This window comes from Sparus aurata, chromosome 18 (genome assembly GCF_900880675.1).
Source record: "Sparus aurata chromosome 18, fSpaAur1.1, whole genome shotgun sequence".
NCBI classification, from domain to species: Eukaryota; Metazoa; Chordata; class Actinopteri; order Spariformes; family Sparidae; genus Sparus; species Sparus aurata.
The window spans coordinates 35067634-35091457 of record NC_044204.1 but is presented as its reverse complement, the minus strand read 5'-3'; the positions used below and the strand labels follow the sequence as shown (position 1 = coordinate 35091457).

The following is a 23824-nucleotide window of genomic DNA, read 5'->3' as shown; positions in this document are numbered from 1 at the left end:
TGCTCGTGCCCTCTGTAGTGCTCAACCAAGCTGCTGTGAAAGTTCTTCTCATCTTTGAAAGATGTTGAGATAATTATTTCTTCTTAATAGTAAACTTAAGTTCCCGACGTCCCGCCCGTTTTTTTAATGGGAATGTTGACTCGTCAGCTGCTCTGAGATGGCTCCGGCGCTGTCCACCATTTTCCAAAATCGTGTCCATCACGGCACAATCGGATCCTGGCTTGGCATTCCTCAGACGTCTGTATTGACAGTTTGTCTTGGGATTCGGAAGGATAAGTCAATACTGTGTCAATCAGGAGCGCATGTGGAGGCGTGATCTGTAGGGAGGGATAAGACACTGCATATCCACATCCACTCGTGTGTATACGCATCACTAAAAAAAGAATAGTATGGAAAGTCAAACAGATCCTCGGGGTTAAGTATACTTTAACACCCCTGCGACATGTCAGGGTCTGAATTATACAGCTGTGTGTGGAATTTACACCTCTGCGGTTTCAGTTCAAGCGCTGCAGCAGATGGTGATAATGAAGGTCTATGAATTATTATTTAAACCAAATACAAAACCTAAGAAAAACGTGGTTATAGCGTGGGGGAGACTCACAGAAGGAGAAGCATTGATGGAGCTCTTGTTCGTCTCTTTTAAGATGACCCTTGTGTTTGTGTTCTGCTTAGACAGAAATCCTAGACAGAAGTCCATCCAGGGAGGAAAGAAAATATGAATGTAACTGTATTCAGACACGAGCATAGCAGAGAATAAGTGATGGGTCAAAGCAACAGAAAAAAAAAAATGAAATAAAATAATCGTGCTCAATAGTCAGCCAGGCAGCGGCTGTCTGTATGCTGCGCGCGTACTGCAATGTGGAGTTACATTTTCAGGAGCTGCGATGGTGGTTTGTGCTCAAGATGCACATAATGCTGCACAGCCTCAGTATACACAATAAATATATGTGATATAAAACAAGCCCAGACACAAGTCATTCTTATCTTTAGGTCTTATTGGAGGTAAACTGTTTTATGATGCACGCTCCTGGGACATGTCGCAGTATTCGTAAGAGAATGTTACCATATAAATAAAACCAGCTGACATCTGCCCGGCTGTTTTGCAGCAGACAGTCGTACCTGGTCTCACATCTATCTGTCAGCCCCGTCTCACTCGACGTGTCAAGTATAACAGCCTGGTCAGCGGCCCTACACTTCCAAGTTTAACGCTGGAGGAAACCCTCTGGCATCACTTCTTGAAGCGTCCTTCCAGTGCAGGCGGAGGGAGAGGAGTCTGAGTCAGGGTGTGATTGGAGTGTTTTTGTTTTGTTTTTGTATCAAAATGTCCTTTTATGATTATTATTGTCATATTATGTGTTCATGTTTTAGAAAAAGGACACATATCAGCCTGCACATCATCATAAATGTAAACTCTTAAACCTCTAAAATCTCAAATATTGTCTTCTATAATCAATATAACGATATCTGAAGTGTTCTGATCAAACACACGTCCAGTGTAATGAACTGTTCCCAGATTAAACACAAACCTTTCCATCTATTTGTCAGTTGTTTTTTAACACAGTTGCCTCAAAAAGATTCATTTAAAATCGCACAATTTTGTAAAATTGACAACGCAGCATCATAATATCAGCACAATGTAATTCAAAATAATAACACTTAATTGCCCACCCGCTCCCCGTTAATGCTTTGCAAGGGAGACACTGTGTTATTATGAAAATAGAGAATCTATTCCCACCTGTGGTGACCTGCATAGAACATCAGCCTGCAAACGAGCATGAAAGAGGCGCAGCGCTGCACAAGCCCCGAAAAAGCAGAGTAACGTGAGTAAGACGTTGACAACTCGCAGCAGCTCAATTAATCTCAGATTAAGTCAGGCATTTCAATTAGGTTCCTCGTAATGTGAGGATGAATGTAACCAGATTATTCTGCCACATTGCCATTCAGTGATTTTATTGTGTCAGCCCTGATGATTTCAACATGGCTGCAGTCTACAGAGGCTTAATAAGAACTAAACAGCAGCGGTGTTGGGTTTATTATCGATGCTGTCTCGGAGAACCATTTGAATGGAAACACTCTCTCACTGTTATTGGCAGACTGACATTTCGTACTTCAGCTCTGCTGCACCGTCAGGTTGAAGAGGATGTTGAGCAATGATGTTACGATATTGCATGCTGGAGTATTTTCTTAAATGAGAGCCTGCGAGCAGAAAGGGGCACAGAGTTGTAATGGAGTTGTGAACAGAATTGAATATTTTGCAAAAAAGTCTCCGACCCTGGAAACCGCCTGTGTGACTGGGGTTGTTATTTTTGTCAAGGTGTGCTGACGCATGTCTGCAGCGGTATGCAGACACGGGGCCAGGAAATTAATCTTGAATGGCTGCGTCTGTAATTGAATCACAGCGCTCGTTCACACCGCAATCGTTTGCCAATAATGACGAATAATTGTCAAAGAGAAACTATGTTGTTAATGAGTGGAGGAGACGCGAGACGGGGTAATGATGAATCTAGATGTGTTCCTGAGAGCCAGGCAGCAGAGATCTCTCTCCTCCCTCTGGTTTTGGAAACGGTGCCAGCGCTGAACTGTAATGGCCTCCTGTTTGCCTGTCACCGGGGGAGAGAGAGGAAGTTGAATGAGTGGAATTAGATTGCATTTCCCATCCCCTTCATTGTTATTTTTGGTCAAATAACACATTGCTCTTCCACTCACAAGCAGGAGCAAAAAAGCAGTTGGTGTGTAATCAATCCTTTTGGAAGGGAAGTGAGGGTGGTGGTGGTGGAGGTGGGGGGGGGGTCGCCGCTCTGTGCTTGCCGCTGTGCACCAAATGGAATAAATGTGACATTAGGGACGCGGGTATCATTACCTTGATGAATTACGGAAGGTATAACGATTATGGAAATTGTCATCGACTGATCATTCGTCTCAATTTATTGCAGCTCACTGCCACTGTGGCCCGGCAGCCTGAAATGTTATAATGTCAATAGTTCTACGAGCTGTTATCAATGCTTGCATTGCTCCCACAATGGCCGAGCACTGTAGGTCTGTTGTTCGCCATCCATCGCAATCCGCACTCCAACAGCGGATCCCCTCGATAGTTCACCAGGTGAAAGGGGAAGCTAATTGAAATATTGACCGGTCACAGGCGTAAGGTGGTCATAGACTAAGAGGAGGATGTGGGGCTCTCAGTGAGTGAGGGGGTCCGCCTTCATTTCAACTTGTAGAAAAGATGTGCAGCCTTAAAACTACTCTCTTAATCTCACTGCTGTCGGTGCTGAATTAAAGCAGCGCTAACAACCACATGGGAAATGTAGTCACGTCTAAAAATAATGCGTGAAGCGATAAAAATCATGCCATTAAAGCAGCTCAGCGCTATTAACATCTCCCTGTTTAGCAGTAAATAGCATGTATGCATTAAAAAAAAAAACAATCACCAAATTACACTGCCAATACTACAAATTACACACGTAACATTAACAATATTGTTATGTTAATTATATCTTTGAAGACAGAGCAATCGTAATATAGCAGCAGGCCACAGCACACTGAAGTGTGTCCCAAAGAGATCCCTGGAAAGATATTGCTCTGTGCTCGCCTTCAACAATATCAGGCCACCTCAGGGAGCTTGTTAGCACTCTGCATGTTTGCAAGTATTATCATAACCCACCTACAATAAACCGGGAGAGACATTTAGGCCCTTTTACTCACGTGACGCATCATATTCCCCTTGTTGAGAATACATATGAATATGAGTAAACCCTTGACATTTATAATTTGCAGTGCTGTGGTGAAATTGGTAACCCTGCGAGACAATAAATCATAGTTATGTCAACTGCGCTCATTAGACTTCAATTTATGAAAATTGTGCAGGATATGAAGATTTGCAAAGGTCCAGACTCAATGAAAGCCTGTGATAGAGCCCCTCTGGAGAGTTGTCTAATCGCTGCAGCAGGAATATGGCCCCGTAATGGAGGACATATCTCTTCATTAGCCCTGTGCTGGAGTACAGTAGCGTTCATTCAGGCTTTGATAAACGCAGTGCAGTTTTCTTACCCCGGCACTTTTAGCACACAAAAGTTGCCTACGTTTAACCAAGTCCTCTCAGAGTGAATGTTATTGCTTATTGCACTAAGTGCACTAACCAGCAAGGGAGAGCATGATGATGTACTTAGCTAACATTAGATCGGAATCACTTTTGCTACAGCGCGAGGAATATGGCAGTGCAGCTGCAGCTTAAGTAAAGCAGGATGTTATTACAAGGTGTCTGTTTAAACTGGAATTTGTACAGCCTAAATCCACCTCCATCTCTCCGCGCAAAACAAATTATTTCAAGGATTTTGTTCTCCGCGTGGGTCTATGTGCTGAGTAATTCAGACTAGCGCTAAGGGATCTGTCGGACGCGAAAGAGAAAGTCCTCCCCAAAATTAAACGTACATGTTTTCCTCTTACCTGTAATGCTTTTTAAACACTGTGTTGGTGAGTTTTTGGAGATATCAGCCCCTTTTTTTTTCTGCGGTGCTCAAAGAAAAATACATTTAAACTCAAAAGCAGCATCTCTCTCCAAAATCCATGACCTGGGTACTTAAGATAACGCTCAGACCTTACTGTGGATACGTTTCTAGAGGAACTATTTGCTCTTAATAGAACCGGATCAGAGCGGAAGGAAGCGTTGGTCTTTTCATGAGAAGCTGTCCGCACAGGGATATATGGCAGGTTGGTTCGGTAGAAGGAAAATAGTTCCCTCATGAAACTGCTCACAAGAGGGTCTCTGGATTATTCTGAGTAACTGGGTCATGTTTCTTAGGAAGGAGACGTCGCTGTTGAGTTTTTCCAAATGTATAATGCTCTGAGAAAGAAAAGTTCCGGCTATATTGAAGAGGTGGCAGATATCTTCTCCATAAACTCAGCAAACTCGCAACGAAACAATCCAGGTGGATAAACGGCACTTATTTCTGTAAAACGTACAGTACAGTGCAGAGCAGACATCTCTTTCAGAAACCTGTCACGATCTGATGTGAGGTCGCCACAACAAACACCTCGAGCTTTAACAGACTCCAGCCAGGCAGCCAATTATAATGGTCGTGGTTGTCGCATGATGCCGTGTGCTCACCTTTGTGCTGTCTCACTAACAGCACATTTGTCTTACAGTATGATAGTCACAGGTTACACTCACATGGGGCAGGGGATGCGGCTCAGCAGGTAGATTGGTCGTCCACCAATCAGGCGGTCTGTGGTTTGATCCCCGGCCCCCGCAGTCTGCATGTCGGAGTGTCCTTTGGCAAGATACCGGACCTCAAATTGCTCCCACTGGCTCCTCCATCGATGTGTGAGTGTACGTATGAATGGTTATTGCTCCTGATGAGCAGGTGGCTCCTCGCATGGAAGCCTCAGCCACCAGTGTGTGAATGTGTGTGTGAATGAATGAATGCCGACTTGTGCTGTAAAGTGCTTCAAGTGGTCGCTTAGACCAGAAAAGCTGCTGTTTTAAACACAGTCCATTCACACTGGCATATCTCTGTCATAAACTCACTGAGGGACTGTAGGAAATGTACCGGTGCAGTTCGACATCTTCAGCGCAGACCTGCTGCAAAATGTGTCACCGACTGGGACATCTGTGTAGGATTTAGAGGATTTAGTGCTTTTGTTACCTGAGAATGAGCCTCTTATATTCTATATGCTCTTACATGCTTGGTGAGATGAGGTTTATTCAGTTGGTTGCATCCCCTGCGCTAGATGCCACTAAATCACACACACTGGAACTTTAAATTTGATGTGCATTATTAGCGAATGATGGCAAAATGAATAGTTCCAGTTGAAAAGCGTTTCCTTCCTGCGAGATGTTATTTTCACAGCGTTTCTTCAGCGAGAGGACGCGTTACCGAGTGAAGCTCTCTCTCCCTCCATCTAATAATCATACGCTTTTGTTCAGGTTTTGATGCAGTAAATCAAAGTCTCACCGCTGTAAACACACTACTGAATTCCAAGTTTTCATCCAATTTATCATCGCCTCAACAGACCTGACAAAGGGAAGTTGTTTTCTGCCTGGATGGAAATCAAACCAGAGGTGTCTTTTCTGGGGGAGTGTGTTTTCAAACCCAAAGCCAATTAAAAAAAACAGCCTCCAGTTCCAAAAGAGTCTTGTTATCCAACACTTCCTGAGAAGACTTTCTGCAGATCTCTGAGTGCGAGACAGAGGTGTGGCCAAGTGTAATACATTCAGGACATCGTGCCTCCTTAATGTGAGATCCTTCTTTTTAAATCAGGGGCGTGTTTTAACACTGGGAATGAGTTTTAACACACGCAAAAGTGTTACTGCACAGATTGCTCAAAAGATGCCTCCATCTCATTAATACTGACCATAGTTATCTATTATATTCAGAGCGTGCTCACAGGGGGGATGTTGGGACATCTGGGATCAATGTGCCATTTTGATCCCTCAACCAATTTCATGTCAGTTAGGAGGACGCTGGTTTGATGGAGATGGATGATAACAGGTGGCCTATAGTGCTCCTTAATGCGAGTATCCTCTTAAATATTGTAATAATTTATATAAGAAATCACTTGTTTTATTGTGTTCAATAAATAAGATAAATAAAGCTTTTGGTCTGAAAATTCACTTCGTAGTTTTTGACTCAAATCAACGCAAGAAGGGTAAAAGAAAAAAAGGAAATTATGTTGGATAAAGCTTAGATTATATTTGTTCAGCATGGTTTATTTCTAGAGAAATGCACAAATGTCATAAAATAAATAAATAACAAAGCTGAAATGTGTATATAATACAAACGTTATGGTGAAATAGATCAAAAGTCTGTTATAGTATTAGTGGCTTTCATTTTTATGTAAACTTCCAGTTCAGTCGCCACTTTTGATTTTACATGTATGGACAATATTTAATGTTAAAAATGTATGTAGAAATGTAGAAAATTTTATGTAACAAATAACAAATAAACAAATAAACAAATAAAGGGATCCAATTGTCCATTTCAGCAACGATCAGGACTGTTGTGTTGTCCTTTAGTCTGGAGCTGGACTGGTAGGTTTAACACAGCCTCGGGTACAACTCAACAACGGGGAAGTGGAAGTAAACTGAGCGCTCAGTGCAGAGAAGAAGGGCATGAAGGATCTTACCTGCAGTGAAGGAAGAGGCAGCACACAGCGTCCACGGAGACCGGAGACAGCCCGACATCTTTGTATTTTAAGTCTGAGAAGTGAGAAGAGTGTTACTCCTGTTGTGTAGGAAGGGAGGAAGTACATGTAGCAGTGTTAGCTGGGTGTATGATTATTACTGTAGTCTCATGAGGAGTAAGTCTGGTTTTATATTGAAATAAGAACAACTCTGTCTTTTCTCTTTTCCACCAGAGTTAGTGGGTCTGCACAGGTTTTTTAAACGTTGGTCAACCTGCTGAAAATCTCCTGATGACCCCGTTCGACACTTAATGCATGCAAAGTTGCTGTCTCCAGTCTGTGTGCCGGAAACAGTCGAAACAGAAGAGAAAACAATGAACATGACATGTTGACGTGACTCGATTCACCGTCGTAGTTTGAGCCATTCAGTCCAACAACATTCGGAAAGCCTAGAAGAGCCTGACGATGAAATTATTTTATCCGCCTTCAAGTTAACCAGGCGCTAAATCAGAAGTTAGCCGGCTTCTCTATTCTTTCCCTTAATAGCCGTACCGATAATGGGTATTCGAGGCTGTTATTGTTGGATAATTAGCAATTTTTCCCAAAAAATTATAATGACATATAAACTATTTGTACATTTTGAAAACGTTAAAAGACTAGAATGGTACCAGTACAATGTATAATTCTAATCTAATATCAAACTCGATGTTCCATAACAGCTTAACCATAAAATATGCCCACCTGATTTTATTTATCAGGGTAAAAAGCATCCTGAGAAATGAATGAAAACGTTGAAAAAGCTCTATCTCGAAATGTTAGAGGTAGTAAGAAGAAAATTCCTGGATCTGTGTCTTTTATCCCAGTATACACCAAAAATGAATCGGGTCTTCTCTGGGCTGCGACCCGTCCTCCAGCCAAGTTTTTGTTGAAACCGGTTCAGTAGTTTTTCTGTAATCCTGCTGACAAACCGACAAACAAACCAGCACAGGTGAGAACATAACCTCCCTGGCAGAGGTTACAAACAATGTTGATACCAAGCTCTGTACGAGGCGCATCGCTTCTACACTTCCTGGTTGTCTCTGCTGCACAAACACTCATCACATGTATTAACAGTAAGCTAACACCAGCCCGTATATATTTATATATCGATCTAGATCTGCGTGTATCATCATCATCATGCTTTAACGTCAGCGATTCTCCAGTTTTTGTGTTCCACTTGACTCACATTTGCATTTCATTCACTTTCTTTTCCAACAGGTAATGTTTCCTTCAAACAAACTGAGAAACTAATTTGATGTTTACCACAGACGATGATGTCGCTCCCGTGAGTGAACACACGCAGGAAACTGAAGGCCGCCTACAGAAAGCGAGACTCCAGCAGAATGGCAGAGATTTTTCTAAGATGTGCAGTTTAGCATTAACTTCTCTGAGAGACAACAGCAGCTGTTCGGTGTCTCACACTCCTGCTTCCGGACGTCGGTGTTGTTTCCACACCGACAGGAGGAGATGTGTGTTTGTTGACCAGGTGAACTCTTCAGCTCTCAAACTGGACGACCAGCAACTTCATCCAGCTTCAACCAGTGAACTTGTGACTTGTGTGGAGTTGTAAGAAAACTTACTGAATTCTTCTCCTCCATGTTTTCATTTATTCCGCAGCGAGCTGCCGGTGAACAACACGCTCTTAGTTTACACACTCAAGCATTTACTCGATGAAAGTTCAAGGTTTTTCTTTTCATATTTTCCCGTAGTCGATATATGACTCTGCCTTGCATACTTTAAGTGCTGGTGTTACTATATAACTGTTGGAGATAAACACAAATACTTGTAAGCCTCTTTATGCGAGCGGTAAGCCAAACAACAGTTCCCAGTGTCGGTATGTTCAGGTGGTGCAATTTAACAGCAGAACAAATCAACTCTTTGCCTTTTTCATTAGTAAATTACCGCCGTAGAGGAAAATGTACTGTATTTACCCACACTATCATAAAGAGGAATATACTGTTTTTATTTTCATATGATGATTACGTATTTTGACAATTTTATACCAGAGTTAGATTTGGTTTTATTGACTTGTAACTCCCAATGTTACCCAGACGGCCATCTGAAACGTCTGCTCAAATAAAAACATGTTTATGCAGCAGGAAGCTGCTGCTGAAGAGAAACTGCTGCGTTTGATTATACTCCAACATAAATCCACACACACACATGAAGTTATATTTTACTAGATTAAAATTACCCAGTTACTTACTGAAAAAAGTGTGTTTTATCTGTGGGCGCCGGCCTCTCTGCCTACCGGTTAATCTCTTCAAGTGGGCTGCATGTAGTTCATGAGGTCTCCTACCACTAGCTTTGATTCCACACATGTCTCTTCCCTTTGAGGCTGTCCATCCATCTGAAAAATTTAGAATGACACTGAGCCTGTTTGATATTTCAAAAGGTGGTTTGCTTTCACTGTAAGTCCCTTTTAACCACATACTGAAAAAAAAAACTCTATTTCTAAAGGCGAGAACTGTGAATATCTTTTTTTCTTTAAAGCTGCTCGGTGGAGCTTTGGAGAAGAAAATTCAAACTCAGAATTGTAATATTCACAATATTATTGAGGTTATAATGCAAGTTATTTTTTTTTACCATAACTGAATAAACAAGCTGTTCTCAGGTGAAAATAAGGTCCCAGAACACTGTCTGAAGCTAGGAGGGTGGCAGGGTCTGCCACATATAAACAAAGTAAAACAGTATAAATGGTTTTGTACTTTGTTTGTTTATTTGTTTAATCAGTCGTGATAACAAAGAGAGTTTATTTAGTTTGTTTAGGCTTAAATATAATAATAATTAATATAAATTGCAAAATAAAATTGTGGACAGATTTGATTTTTGTATCTGTAAAAATTAGCAAAATAAAATGTAATTGTGAGGTTTTGATTCAGTACAAAAAATTTAAAATAAAAAAAGAGAGCGAGACAGAGATTGTTTTTTAAGATGTACTCTTTGTAATTTGAGATTAAAGGGGCATGATGTAGTTTTTGATCAGAAATTTAAATTCAGAAATGTAATTGCAATAATATTATTCAGGTAATGATGTAAACTCAAATATATATTTTTTCCTCCATCAGTGAATAAACCAGCTGTCCTCAGATGAAAATAAGATCCCAGAACTCTGTCTGACGCTGGGAAGGTGGCAGGGTCCGCCACATGTAAACAAAGTAAAACATTATAAATTGTGTTTTTGTCCTTTTTAAGGTCAGTTTGTTCATTCAGTCATGGAAATGAAGAGAAGTTGTTCATTTAGTTTGTTTGGACATAAAAAACAAATCATTCAATAAAGATTTTTTTTCTTTCATTTCGTTTTCATTCCCAAAAAGCACACAGAGCATCTTTAAGGTCCGAGTTTAAGAAGATTATTTTTTTACTGGCCTGAAAAATGTTTCCTGTCTTTCTGGTTCTCATGTTTTCTAGTACCGTCTTTGATCTGGCGGCGCTATAGCGACCCACTATAATCAATAGAAATGTTCAGAGAGTGGCCTCGGAAGAAAACCAAGGCCCTCCCACCCAGTTTCAAAGTGTCCTCTGAGATTTGAAAGCTTGGCAGCAAGGCATCCATCCCCGTCCTCCTTTACTGTAGGCGACTGTGAAATATTTTGGTCCCTGTGAATAAATCTGAGACTCATTTGTGGAAGCTAACACTTCCTCTTTGTATTAAAATCTTACTTTTAGAAAATCTTCATATTGCCTTTAAATAAACTTTCGTCTTGGCCATTAAATGTTTTGCTGCCTTTTTTCCTTCCCGCTGCATGTTGGAAGAGAAAAGGTGCTTCCCTAAAATCCTGGCTGTATAACCGAGGGTGAAAGCTGTTTTGTCCCTTTTGGAAGGGATTCATTTCCACATGAAAAGGGAAGTACTGTCCAATCCCTTTATACATGTCCGTTTAGTTTGCCCAACACAATAGTAGACCGACGAAAGGCAATAGCCTTTGCAGTGTGAATATAATGCATGGCACATATACGGAGCGCACATCTATTGTTACTGTTTCTTTGTAACATACATCAGACAAGACAAGACACAGTTTTGAACACATCAGACTCGCTGTCTGACCCCTTGGGGACAAATTCCTGCATACACAGGACGAGTAAGGAGTGTATGCATAATTTGTCAATGTTGCTTTTTTTATAATGTCCACGGTCTCTCCCTGTCCCCGCGGTGTGGCCCATCTGTTTTCTCTGCTGATACTGAACATGTGTAAAACATACGGCGCCGAAGAGAGATATGGGCTTTTTATTCTTTAATGTATGCTATGCTCTTGGGCTTTAATGGTGAAGTTTCTGGTTCATGTTTTGTGTATTCAGGCTCGCTCCCTGCAAACCGTAGGTAGCCTCGGAGGCGAATGCAGCAAATATGTCCCTGCATTTAATTTTAGTGACTATTCCTGACTTTAATCTACGAGTCTAAAAAAAGGCCCGGCACTACAGGATGCATGAATCAAGCCCTGCGTGTTCGCGCTGATAAAACTGTATTCTGACTCTATCATTAATCTATAACGTGTCCGTGGGCCATTTGTTTGATATGCAGCGTACTTTTTTGTCGAATCCTCACATCTCCAACATATTCAAGTTCCCAGTTACAAATTCATTTTCATGTGAAACACAGTCACAGTTGCTCATTACATCATGCTTTAGCCTTTGAATGTGGATGTTGGAAGTGACTGGTCTCCAATAGAGGGCACAGTTGACTGCATGGACGCGCACGGCGAGCGGGACTGGCAGGGAAGTAAAGCCTCTGTCGAAGGTCTCACTAAAAAAAGAAAACTGTATTAAGGATGGAAACTAAAGATGAGTTGTAGCAGGAGAATTTCCAATTTTATTTTTTTTTCCTACTGAAACAGAGTGAACTATTTTCTTTGGTTCAAGAAAGTGAAGGACTGTTAATCTATCATTAACCCTCTGGTGTACCAAAATTTGAAAGAACCTTCATGTGGATGAAATGTGTGAATATGTTGCTTAGTAACTAACTTCCACGTACAGTCGCTCTGAAAGCCCCCAAGAATATTACAGGAGAGGGAAAAAATAGTGGTTTGACTTGAAGGAGAGGAAAAAGGGATGAGCGGCAGCAGGAGGGGTGCTGGCTTCATCAGCCCATACAAAAATCTCACTGCTTTTTCATGTCCTTTCTTTCTCTCCCCTCCTTTTTTTTTTTTCTGCGTGCCCTTGACTGAAGATTGAATGGCAGAGTTGGAGATAGATTGTTGGGCAGTTGCCTTTCATGCAGATAATGCCATTTGATGAAGGCGAGTTTTTGATGTGCTCCGGGTATAATAGAAGAATCAAGCATCGAAGGCCAGGGCTGATTTTGCTTGGAGAAAAGCTGTCCTCAGTGATAACTTCATCACTGCATGTGGTCGGACGTGGGGTAAATTCAGGAAGGGGATTTAAAAAAAAAATGTGCCCAGTCAGAGCTGCAGTAGTTGGCCCCCTATTGAGCTATGGGGCCTGCAGACCATAGCTTGAAGGTCTGTGATCTACCACTGGTATTGTTAGTCTTTCTCTCTTCTCCCTCCCTCAGAACCAAAACGACTTTGCCTCAAAATGCCTTTCTAGTGGGATTAGTGGGCTGTTGCTTTTGTAATTAATGAAACTCTGCTTTCTGCGGTCTCTCCTCTAAATGCTATCATTTGAAGCGTACGAGATAGGGGTCTCGCATGTTTTCTTCAATCGCACAAAAGCCTATTTAAAGTAAATGTGGGTTTGGTTTAAGACCGGGGACGGAAGATGGCCGGAAGGCATGTGTACTTATCTCTGTGACCGGAGCTCCTCCAGATGAAGTTTCACACTTACAAAATGCTGAAGAGCTTCAATACTGTTGCTGAAATCTGACGCTAAAGGCCTGCTGACCCTTCACTGTCTATTGTATGTTAAAATGAAATCTTATAATATACATTACAAGGACATCCTTTATGCTTTAGAGCTGAAACTGTTCATATTTACTGCTGAAGTGGATCAATTCAGCGACGGATGGCGGCCCGAGCAAAACAATATGAATCAAGCTGCGTTCAACAGTAAGTCATTTAAAGCCCTGTTGTTTATCTAACAGTGTAATTAACAGCTCCAGTAACCCTGAGCTGCTACTGCTCTGTGTGAAACAACACGTTTATTTACATCAGTCCATCTCTTTGTCAGACTGAAGGTGATAAATTTGAAATTTGAGAGTTGGCCAAATATATGTGAGAACCAAGAGAAGGATGTACACAGGAAGTAAATGCTGCTTCTGTCCTTAAAGGGGCACTATGCAGTTTTGGAGAAGAAATTAAATTGTTAATATTAACAATATCAATGTGTTCATAATACAAACTCAGAGATTTCTTTATTTTTAACCCATAACTGCATTTAACAAGCTTTTATCAGAGGGGAATGAGCCAGAAAGGTGGCAGGGTCCGCCACACGTAAACACAGAAAAACAGGATGAAATTGTTTATTTGGTTTGTTTACATGTTGATAAAAAACAGCCAATGAAGATCGTTCTCTTCCTTCACCAAAACCACAGAATGCACCTTTAATTTATGGTTTTTATTTAATTTTTTTTATGGAGCCAACAGCTACACACTTGAACCTATGACGTCCTTTAAATTCACCTGGAGTTGAACCGCAGGTGAGCTCATAGATAAGAGAGAAGGACGTAAACAGGAAGTAAATACTGCTGCTGTCTTTAAAGGGGCACTGTGTCGTTTCTGAGGAGGAAATCAAAATCAGAATTTGATTATTAACAATATCAAGGAGGAAATAATACAAACTCAGAGATATTTATTTTTTCCATAAATGAATAAACAAGCTGTTATCAGAGGGAAGAGAGCTAGAAAGGTGGCAGGGTCCGCCACATGTAGACAAACAGACAAACAGGGTGAAATTGTTTTGTCTTTTATCAGTTTGTCTGTTCAGTCATGACAGTGAAGACGGTTTGTTTATTTAGTTCGTTTACGCGTAAAATAAATAAATAAATAGTCTACAGAATGTGCCTTTAATTAACGGGGACCTTAATGAGCCTTCACACTTATTTATGACGTCCTTTAGGTTCAGCGGGGTCCTCTCAGGTGAACGCTTCCTCTGTGTGTCTACGTGCAGCTGCATGTTGCTCTCCGGCTCGAGGTCACACTTGACCCTCCTTTTTCCTCCCTAATCCGCCGGCCTATAACACCGCTCCGGTGCTGATAGGCAGACCAGATGCGACGCTGAGCAAAGCGACGGGATGCGCAGTTTATCAGCTGACAAGTGCATATCGGACAAAAGAGCAGCTGAGCGGCTGCTGAGCCTCCGCATCCTCACCATCCTGTGAGTTTTCTTTCAGGGGGGGGAGAGAAAGAAAAAAAACCCTCCTGCGCCGCTGCCGGGGCGTCAGGAAACACAAGTGCGTTACTTCTCCTCAAAGGGGACAACTGCATTGTTGGGGAAGTACTGGCCGAGCCGAGCCGAGCCGAGCAGAGCCGCGGGGAGGACCGGGAAGATCTGTGAGCAGAGGCACGTTTCACACGGAGCTGGCAGCCGAAGCTCTCCAGCTCCTGACAGCAGTAACGCAGCGCAGCATCCCCGCACTTCTCTCCGAGGCTGCGCGCGGTCAGTGTCGACGACCGAGCAGAGAGGTTCTCTGTGGAGATTAGAAGAACAGGTTTCTCTGTGAACTGTTTCAGCTGAGCCACATTGGACGCGCGGCTGTGCTTTTTTTTTTCCGTCTTTTTTGGCGAGAAAAACGCGCCGCGACGCGCCGTGCACGCTGCCGCCTGCAAGTTTGGACTAAAGCGCACCGCTGGAAGTTTATCAGCCTCTGGGCTCGGACGAGCTCGCTGAAGCTCCGTGCAGGTCAGTGTGCTCTTTGTGTCTCTCTCCTCGTCCTCGGCTCCGTATGGCGTGATTGAGATAATCGGTGGTCGTTGTTCAATAATGGTGTCTAATTTGGTCTGTGCGCTCTGTTGCAACATCCCGAGTCCCCTGACAAGACGTGGAGTCGGAACCTGCCGGGCTGCCAACCCCCTTTTCTCATCACTATCTTGATTAAATGAATTAGATCATACTTTGATTCATACCCAGTGGATTGTTCGCAGAATTACTGTTTTAATGAGTACAAGTGTTGAGCAGGATGTGAACAGGACCAATTTTGGGGAATGGTACGTCATAACCTGGAGTTTAATGTTGAAAAAGACAATTTGTAAAAAATAGAAAGCCAAAAAAAAGTCCTCTGTCAGAGGTCTGGTGATTAAAATGCAACAATAGATTGTGTTGCCGCCTTGAGTCCTCTCCTCTCCTCAGTGACAATAAGAACATAATCTCCCTCCCTGTCTCCGTCACCTCTCACCTCACTGTCCTCAAGACATCTGACCAAGAGCTGAGCTTGGCTGTGCTCCAACCACTGAATTTATCTGCACATAAAATGCTTTATTAGAGCCTGAAAGCCTCGCTGGGGTGTAAATCACCTGCAGAGATAACCCGCTCAATCCACTCATAATTCAAGTGTCGATGAGCTTGCACACTCTCTTGCTAAACTGTACCAAATCTATGCTTTTCGGGGCCCTCGGGTGAAAGGAGGTGGAGAAATGTCCTCGGACCTCTTGAATTTAATAGAGGGCCCCGAGGAAAGTTGAGTTTGGCGCAGGGATTCAAAGCCTCTTGGGTCGGAGACGCGCCTGCGGAAACTTTTCGGGTGAATTTTCTGCATTAGGAGAGAGGGACGGTTACCCGACGACCAATTTATGGAAATGCAGTGTTTAATTTGTGCCTCTGTTTTGTGTGGTAGTAATAGTAGTAGTAGTAGTAGTAGAATGTATTCGGATGGAGCTGCTAATTAAAAAAATAATGGTTCACATCCTCCTCTTATTGTTTTCTCAGTGTTTGGCTCGAGCCAGCGAGAAATGTTGATGTGATTTTCTGTGTGCCATGGATCTGCAAACACACGCACGGCAGCCCAGAAGGACGGCATATCTGTCCAGATAAACAGGTTTATGGCTATTGGCCCGAGTGCTGTTGAGGAACTGCACCTCTTGAGGCCATTCTCTGTTTCATATTAGTGCTCTGACAGGGACTGGAATAGTGGAGTAAAACAGATCTCCAACACTTCAGGCCTTAGTAGTGACTTATGCCAGCCGAAGGGCACAAGTCACCCTCCCATCAACCCACCCTGTGGGCTACATAAGAGCAAAAATCGGCTCTAAACTACCAGAGGAACAGTCTGTCTTCCTTGTGTCAGCCTGTACAGGCATTACAGTGACACTTATTGGGTGATATTGAACATGTGGTTTTGTAGCAGAGCAGCAGAACACGAGTACAGCTGGTATTCTTTATTTTCAAGCCACGGATAATAATTTAAACTGACTCTCCAGAACATGACAGTCTCTGGTGCCAGCGTACGTACAAAGCCTGATAAATGAAGTGTTTTTGAGTTTACACTTTCCAGATTCACACCTGGAGTGGGAACGGTGCTCTCGTGAACCGTCAACACATTTGTGCACAGAAAGCAAACCGCTGTCTGAGATCCGGCGCGCCTTAATGTGGCAGACGATGGCGCAGAGACGTTTAAGCTCGCTGCTGTGACCTCTTATTAAGGCTTCAGCCTCGCGCCTCAGCTTCAAACTTCATCGCCCTTTAATCCCACTAATCAAAGGAGGTGACTACAATTTCTGATGCAGCCAGGAGCAGGAGATTCTCGAGGTGGTTTTTTACTGCACCCGGAGCTTAAAACCATCTAATTAATTCAGAAATATCCGAATAACTGTGTACACAACACTGCCACTCCATGTTCTTGCGCTTAAGTAATTTCCCCTTTCATTATTCCTGTGGAGAATTTAATATTCTGTGTGATGAGAACTGCCTCCTTTAGGGATAATGCCGGCTTGAGCGCTGGCCCTAAACAGTTTTATAGATTATTAAGGGGCAATCAAGATGACTTCTCTCCCTCTGTAAAAATTACTCCTCCAAGATCTGAGAGATATGGAGGGGGGAGTCGATGCAGAGATCTGCGCCTGTAATATCTCTTATTACTTGTTGATGCCGATAGTGGCTCAGGAGATGACCTTATGAATTAAAACATTTGATATGGCAGACAGCGTGGCCGAGTCGCCTGTTCCAACACATCAGAGCAAACACGTGAAGGTTAATGCAGCCTGACAAACTACCCACAGTTCCCTGGGCTCGACGGATCGGTTCCATGTCATATTTACTTTACATAATTGCTGCCCTCTAATCTGTTACTATTAACACACAGCCTGCGTGGCTATTGTCTGCCGCGCTCTCTGTCACCTGTTTTCTCTCTCGGTACGTTTTCTCTTTGCTCCCCAGAGAGCAGCCGGGCATCATGATGAATAGTTGGTGTGAAAAGGAAAGCATTCCAAGACGCGTGGTGACCGTACTCTAGAAACGTAAAAGGCACCCGGGCCTCGGGATGGCGGCGCCTCCATTAAGCAGGGCGGGCTTGCGTGTTTGCCTTTAATGACCTTAAATCAGGGGATTACTTGGGTTTTGGCGCAGCGGTGTGACACTTGAGGCAAAGTTTACCCCGATGAGAAAAAAGAAAATGTTTTTCCTGCAAGTTGCCAAATTATTGCTGAAAGTCACCCTAGGATTTGTGGGGGGGTGGAGGAGGGGGAGGGGATTGCGTGCTCTTGAAATGTGCTTAGAGTAGGGATATTTAGTGACAGCACTTGATGCATTACCACTGTGGTCCTTAACTACATTGTATGCTGCTCGAGAGAAGAGGAAAAAAAAAAATGGTATGGATGCGAGCAGCTTCAGAACTGAATGTACTTTATGCTTTCTGTGAAGTCGCCGCGGTGTGTTTTGGTTTTAATCGCTTTAATATAACTTATTGTTTTTTTACCTAATTCATAAACATCTTTTTATTAAATTAAAATATGGATGACTCAACGAGCGTGAGTCACAGCTTGGAATGTAAATGGAATTCTATATTAACCTAAAGATAGATTTGCATAGTGTTTTCCATCTCGGATATTTGCTCAGTATAATGTGATACCTGCCACTGCATTTTGATTGGGACGGAGAGAGCGGAGCTTCCTGGAGGGCGGCTGCTGTGGGCTGACTGCGTGAACTGAGGCATCGTGCGTACCGTTGATTCATGCGTCATACATGCAAATGGTGGCGATGCGCCGTGCGTAGGTGTTTACGGCCAAAACGTGAAGCCGGGACTTGTTCTTGAGCCTTTCTTGAGCCGTCTATGGTTTGCTTGAGTCAAGAAAAGGCGAAGATTAGAAGCGTGACATCTCTTGGTTTTATCTCCAACATTTATTGCCGCTCTCTTGCCAAAAGCAGGCTGAGATGAAAGCCACCTGCGATTAGCCACAGGATGCCGTCCTGCTGGTCCAGCTCTGGGAGCAGCACCGCTTCACACTGTTGTAACCTACAGATTAACATTTATGACTCAGCATGCTCGGGTGGACTTTCTGGGTCAAGACCAAGTGGCAAGATTGAGGAGCGGGCCTGACTTTGTAACGGTGCAACTCTCGCTGCATGCGCCGGGGCTGAGCCTGGCGGGGAGAGCCAAACAGAATTGTGCTTAGTTCTGTCATAGGGCGAACAAAATAGAAATGCATTGTGCTCTCTGCTTGTGAAAATTGCCCCGGGTGAATACCTGCTCCGCTGCCAGGTTCAGCGGTTGTGAAATATAGACATTATATTCAAAGCCGGGAAATGTTACATATTTAAAGGACATTACAAAGAAAAAAGAGCCTCTGTCATTAACACCTGCACACGTTTGACTTACAAGTCGTGATTATGTATTGTTCAGCTCGCACTAAAACATTGATGAGAGGTTGTTTTATTTTTTTACCAGTTAAAAACGTTTTTTTCAAGCCCTCGCGGTGCATTAATCTGCCGAGATACTTGTGACGGATTATTTCTGCCTCTTTGCTATTATTGCACAAAGCAATATGAGCCCTGGTGGAGGGTTTCTCAGAATAGCTCCGAGCTGCCAGAGGCCTCAGGTCTGGTCTTTTGTGGCCTCTGGACAGCCCAGTGGGAAGTTGGGCGTCAGCTATGCCTGTCGATGGAGCTGCTTGACGGCCTCAATAATTCTGTTGACGCGACCTCTGTGATGCTGAAAGCTGCAGGTCTGGCGGGTGACGAAGAGCGATGGTGGGGACCAGGGTTCATGTGGGAAGCCTGTCAGCAACACCTCCTCTGTCTTTTTATTGTCAGCAGGGCGAAGAAGAAGAAAATATTGAATACCGGACCACTGAAGAGTGTAAAACTGGTGCCTTGGAGTCAGTGTAATGGTATACAGGTCAGCAATCTTTGACTTCCAGTGGTGAGCAGTGTGTATTCAGGAGCTGGGCTCAGCCAATCACTGCAGGGCAGCCCCCTCCAAGTTTCACCCCTGGAAGTAGAGAAACCAGTGCGATGTTGGTGAATTTTTGGATTGATGTTTCTTTAATAAGCCTTGCAGTCTCTCAGTATTCTGATAGTGTGCCATCATGACCTACATACTCTGTTAAAACGCTGACAACTGGAGAATAAAACCCTCCAGTTTCTTTATGTATACTGTTTTTATGTGGCAGTGGCGCCTAAAGAGAAAACATACTCGATATATTATTCTCTGTTAAGTGCAAAAATTGTGCAAAAAAAAAACGTACATTTCTTCTCACTTCTGACCGTTGGACTGAGTGTCTTGATTCTTTTTTTAACAGTCACGTGGATGTAAAACCGCAGCAGCTGGTCAAGTCTCTTATTCGGTCAGATTTGATATTTTCCAGCAGTCACAGCAGCACTGGAGTGTTGCATTCCCATTGCAGTATTGAAGCTCCCCCCTCATACCCTTCAGTTGTCTGCCGCTATTATATGATTGCTGTGTATATCCCGTCCCCCCCCTGCACATGCAAAAAAAGGGAGGGTTAGTTTGTCGTACAATCATGTGAGAGGCATTCGAATGACACCCAATGTCAGCACTTTAGAATATCTCTGTGGGTTTGAATGTTTATCTGGTTGCCAGGTTTGTATGCTCCCAGCATTTTAAATATAGTTTGAGTAATGATTTCTCGACACTGAGTGCTCTGTTGCGAGCCACAGTGGTGCTGCAATAAGGACTCTAGATGTCCAGATTGGACCGTCAGGCGAGACTGATATTTGATTGGGAATTTAAAAATGAAGATGTTGGAGACGCCTGCAGTAATTTGTTCATTCTTACAGGATTTTGTCCTTTTGTTTACCGGGCGTGTTGTGGCCAGATATGACGTGAATCTGATTCTCTCAATAACCCTCCGTCGCATGACTCCTCTGTAGCTTCATTACAATGCAGCTGCGGTATCGCCGCAATTTAATTTATTTCCGTAACAATGGGCCGATCGTGGATTCGTCTGTAAGCTGCCACAGGTCTGTGGAGCTGATTTTATTTTTGCACACCATGGAGTCAATTCATTATGAGTATGAACATTAGACGACAATTGTTGACACCGTCTTGCAAGATTCTCAATTAAGCGAATGTACATGAACATCATTACTTCCTCACATCCCACGTGTGAAATAACACTGCTGTGATACCAATTTGAGAAAATAGCAAACTGTGGCCCATTGAATTAAGAGCGCCGGATGTAATTGGGTGTGTGATATGGAAGGGAGCACCTACTTTGAAAAGAGCCAGGTTCAATACTAGTAGCCTTGGATACAGATAAACGCTGGAGCCCGTATGTATGAATGCTCTGAATAACCTGCTATTACCATTAGAGATAGACGAAGATAGACTGCAGAAGAAACATTATAAAGCCCGGCTTTCTTTTTTTTTTTTTTTTATTATTCCTGATTGTCCACACCTAGCAGTTACATTATAAAAAATGAATTCGGCTGTGTTTGCAGTTTTTTTTTCCCTCCACTAAAGATTCAATGAATATATAACTTCTCCTGTCACTGGTGAAGGGTTATTTAGGGGATTTGTAAACATCCCTGCTCAGCTTATTATTCTGTATCCTGGTGCTGGCAGATGCCGCTTTTTTATTGAGTGATTCACACAGACGAAAAGGGAAACAATAAAATGGTTCGGATTAGACGATGACCGCTGCGTTTCACCAGTGACGGACAAAAAGAGTTCAGCTCAGCTTTTTAAAAAAAAAAAATGATTTGTGTTTTGTAGTCGCAGTGGCTTTGTTTGTCTTCTAAAATGTGCCGAAACTATGAGGGATGGAGCTTCAAGCCCCATGTGCGTGGAATAATCTGAAGTGGCTGTATCAGAGATTTGCATCACTTTACTCCACTTGTGTGAATATTCTGCATCATACGCTGAGACAAGAGACTTAGGATGGAGCAGGATTTCATCATCTTTCCTGAGAGTCTCACTGAGTGTGGTGAGCTCATCTGTCACCGAGGATGCTAAGGATGTAGCTGCCACTGCAATTTAATTACTGGTAAATGCTGTCATGATTTTGCTTGCTTTGTTTTCCCCTTTACGTCGCTTTGTTTCTTTGTCTCCTCACCCGACAGTGACTGTAGACATCTCAAAATACAATATGAAACATTTCTGGAGGGACGGAGACTTTTGTTATATTTTTGTTTTCTGTTATCCAACAATTTTCGCACACGTTTCAGTTGGCTCTCGCCCTACGTCAGCGAGCGACGTTGATGAAACTTTAATGTCTAACCTCGTCTGCAAATATTTCCACCAGAGTCACGTCAGGTAGATTTCATCGACAACGGTCGTTGTTTAACGATGATGACCACGACTCCCACAATCCTAAGATGCTTTGCTAAACATCAAACTACTACTATCTGTGGTTGTTGTTTGAGTGAGAGACCCCTAGCGGCAGAATTTAAAGAAATCTCAAATGAAAAAAAAAAAAGATGTTACAAGGCCGTACAACTCAAAGAGCAACAAGGAAACTTGCCAGTATTTGATCAGTTCCACTGAAATCACACACATAGAAGGATCCGCTTGTCAAAAATTGATCGCCTCCGACTCTGATTGTCGTGTATTTTTAGTTAATAGTTCCATGCTTCATGTTGCAGCAAGGGATTTAGGCATTGAGCCTTCATAAAGAACGAACACAATCTGGTTCAGATGGCATCCAGAATTCACAGGGTCTGGGCAACGTGCTGCAGACAAACACTTCTGTGTCTCCAAAATCACTGGTGTCAGGGGGAAACAGGCAGCATCTGATGGAACACTGCCCTGCTTCTCCCTCTCCCCTTCTCCAAGCGCCGGGAGGCACGGGGAGGAAAAAGAAGAAGAAGAACTGAAGAGAAACTGAAAGAGGAGAGGGAGAGGGAAAGGGAGAGGGAGAGGGGAGCGTCAAGGAGGAAAGGGAGAGAGACTCGACAAGATGAATTATGCAAAGCTGTCAGAGGCGGCTATTGTTGGAGGTGCTGGCTGTGTTAAAGGGATCCAGCCCTGATCTTCACCAGCTCCATCTAGCACTCTCACCACTCCCCATGGCTGCGAGCCGTCTGATCTGTGCTCCGGCAAATGGCCAACAACAAGATGAGGTGGGAGGGAGGGTGGCGAGGGGGGGGGCGAGGCCTCTTGGTGACAGGTGGATTGTCTTGGAGGGACACACCGGCAACGACAAGTGCGCTCTTTATTACCGTTATTTACAGAGGTCACCGACAGGGAGATCTGAGCTGACATGTACAGCAGCCCCCGCGGAAGTATAATTACCGAACAAAGGCTTAGTGGAGAGTTGCCATTTCAGCAGTCTGGTCAGCGGTGGCGACTCGGTGTTGCAGAAGGCTTTGTGTGCTGAAGTCAGGACTGTGTGCCAGCTCAGTTTAAGCAAGTGTATCAGGTAATTAAGTTAGTTTTTCACAGAAGTCTTCATCAGCTCCAAGAAGGAGGGCTATGAATAAAGATTATTTTCATTGGAGATTATTTTTAAAAGAATGGTAATTAAGTCAAGTACACAAGTACTGTATTTAAAATACAATATGAGTGTGAATATACAATATTTCACTGAAGTTGAATAATTACATTTTCTGCTCAAACTTCTATTTTTTTTCCTCCACTACATTTATTTGAGAAACTTTAGTTACTAGTTACTTTGGAGATTCAGTTATTCAGTGTTGCTAGGCTGTTACTTTAGACATGTAACCAATCAGATAGCATTATGGGCGTGACACTGAGTGACACCACAGAGAGGTCAGAACAGACACAAAGAGGTGGTAGACATTTTGGGATTTTTTTTTTTATTAGCGATCAGAATCCATGATTCCGAAAGTCAAAAAATAAAAAATTAAAATCAGCTTTCCCTCGTTAAATGTCCCACAGTCCCAGAATCAGTTTATCAATTCAAAATAATGTAAAAATTATTTTTTTTAAAATGTAGAGATTTAGATTTAGCTACATTTGAATCTGAGTGTGTTGACAGTCGCTGGGTTCTTTGGTCAGTACCACTAAATCTCCTCTTACCAAACCCACACAGTCCCTAATGAGGCAGATTTAATGAGTTTCTGAGTGTTAAACTCTGACTAAGTAATTCCTAAAAGATTTGATGTAGTCATCGTTCTGGGCGATGTCACCTTGCAGTATAATAGCGCATTTTATTTAGGTAATACTCCGATACACAATACATGTCTCGATATTTTGAAATCTCCTCAAAAACACATAAATGCTACAATTGTGCAACAAAATATCACAATAGTTTGGACCAAATGCATCAGTATTGATACTGTGACAGTTTCAGGGTCTTCAAACAAAACTGTCTGCAGTGAATCGTTTGTGTGTGGAGCTGTTCAGCTGAAGCTCTGC

General features: G+C 42.9%; 1 protein-coding gene and 1 long non-coding RNA gene across 7 annotated transcripts in view; both read left to right on the top strand.

The window, feature by feature from the left end:
- LOC115568514 (uncharacterized) overlaps window positions 1–9208 on the top strand; it is a 52213-nt gene extending 43005 nt beyond the window's left edge. The window contains exon 8 of the long non-coding RNA XR_003981414.1: window positions 8377–9208. This is a non-coding gene — a long non-coding RNA (uncharacterized LOC115568514). The remainder of the gene's footprint in view (window positions 1–8376) is intronic.
- Window positions 9209–14194: 4986 nt separating this feature from the next.
- The window catches only part of LOC115568823 (teneurin-3), a 157306-nt gene continuing 147676 nt past the window's right edge, over window positions 14195–23824 (top strand). For 3 of the 6 annotated variants that reach the window (XM_030396465.1, XM_030396464.1, XM_030396461.1), the window contains exon 1: window positions 14195–14955. The gene's annotated coding sequence lies outside the window, so the exon portion shown is untranslated. The remainder of the gene's footprint in view (window positions 14956–23824) is intronic. The other 3 variants (XM_030396463.1, XM_030396462.1, XM_030396459.1) reach the window with 1 other exon arrangement.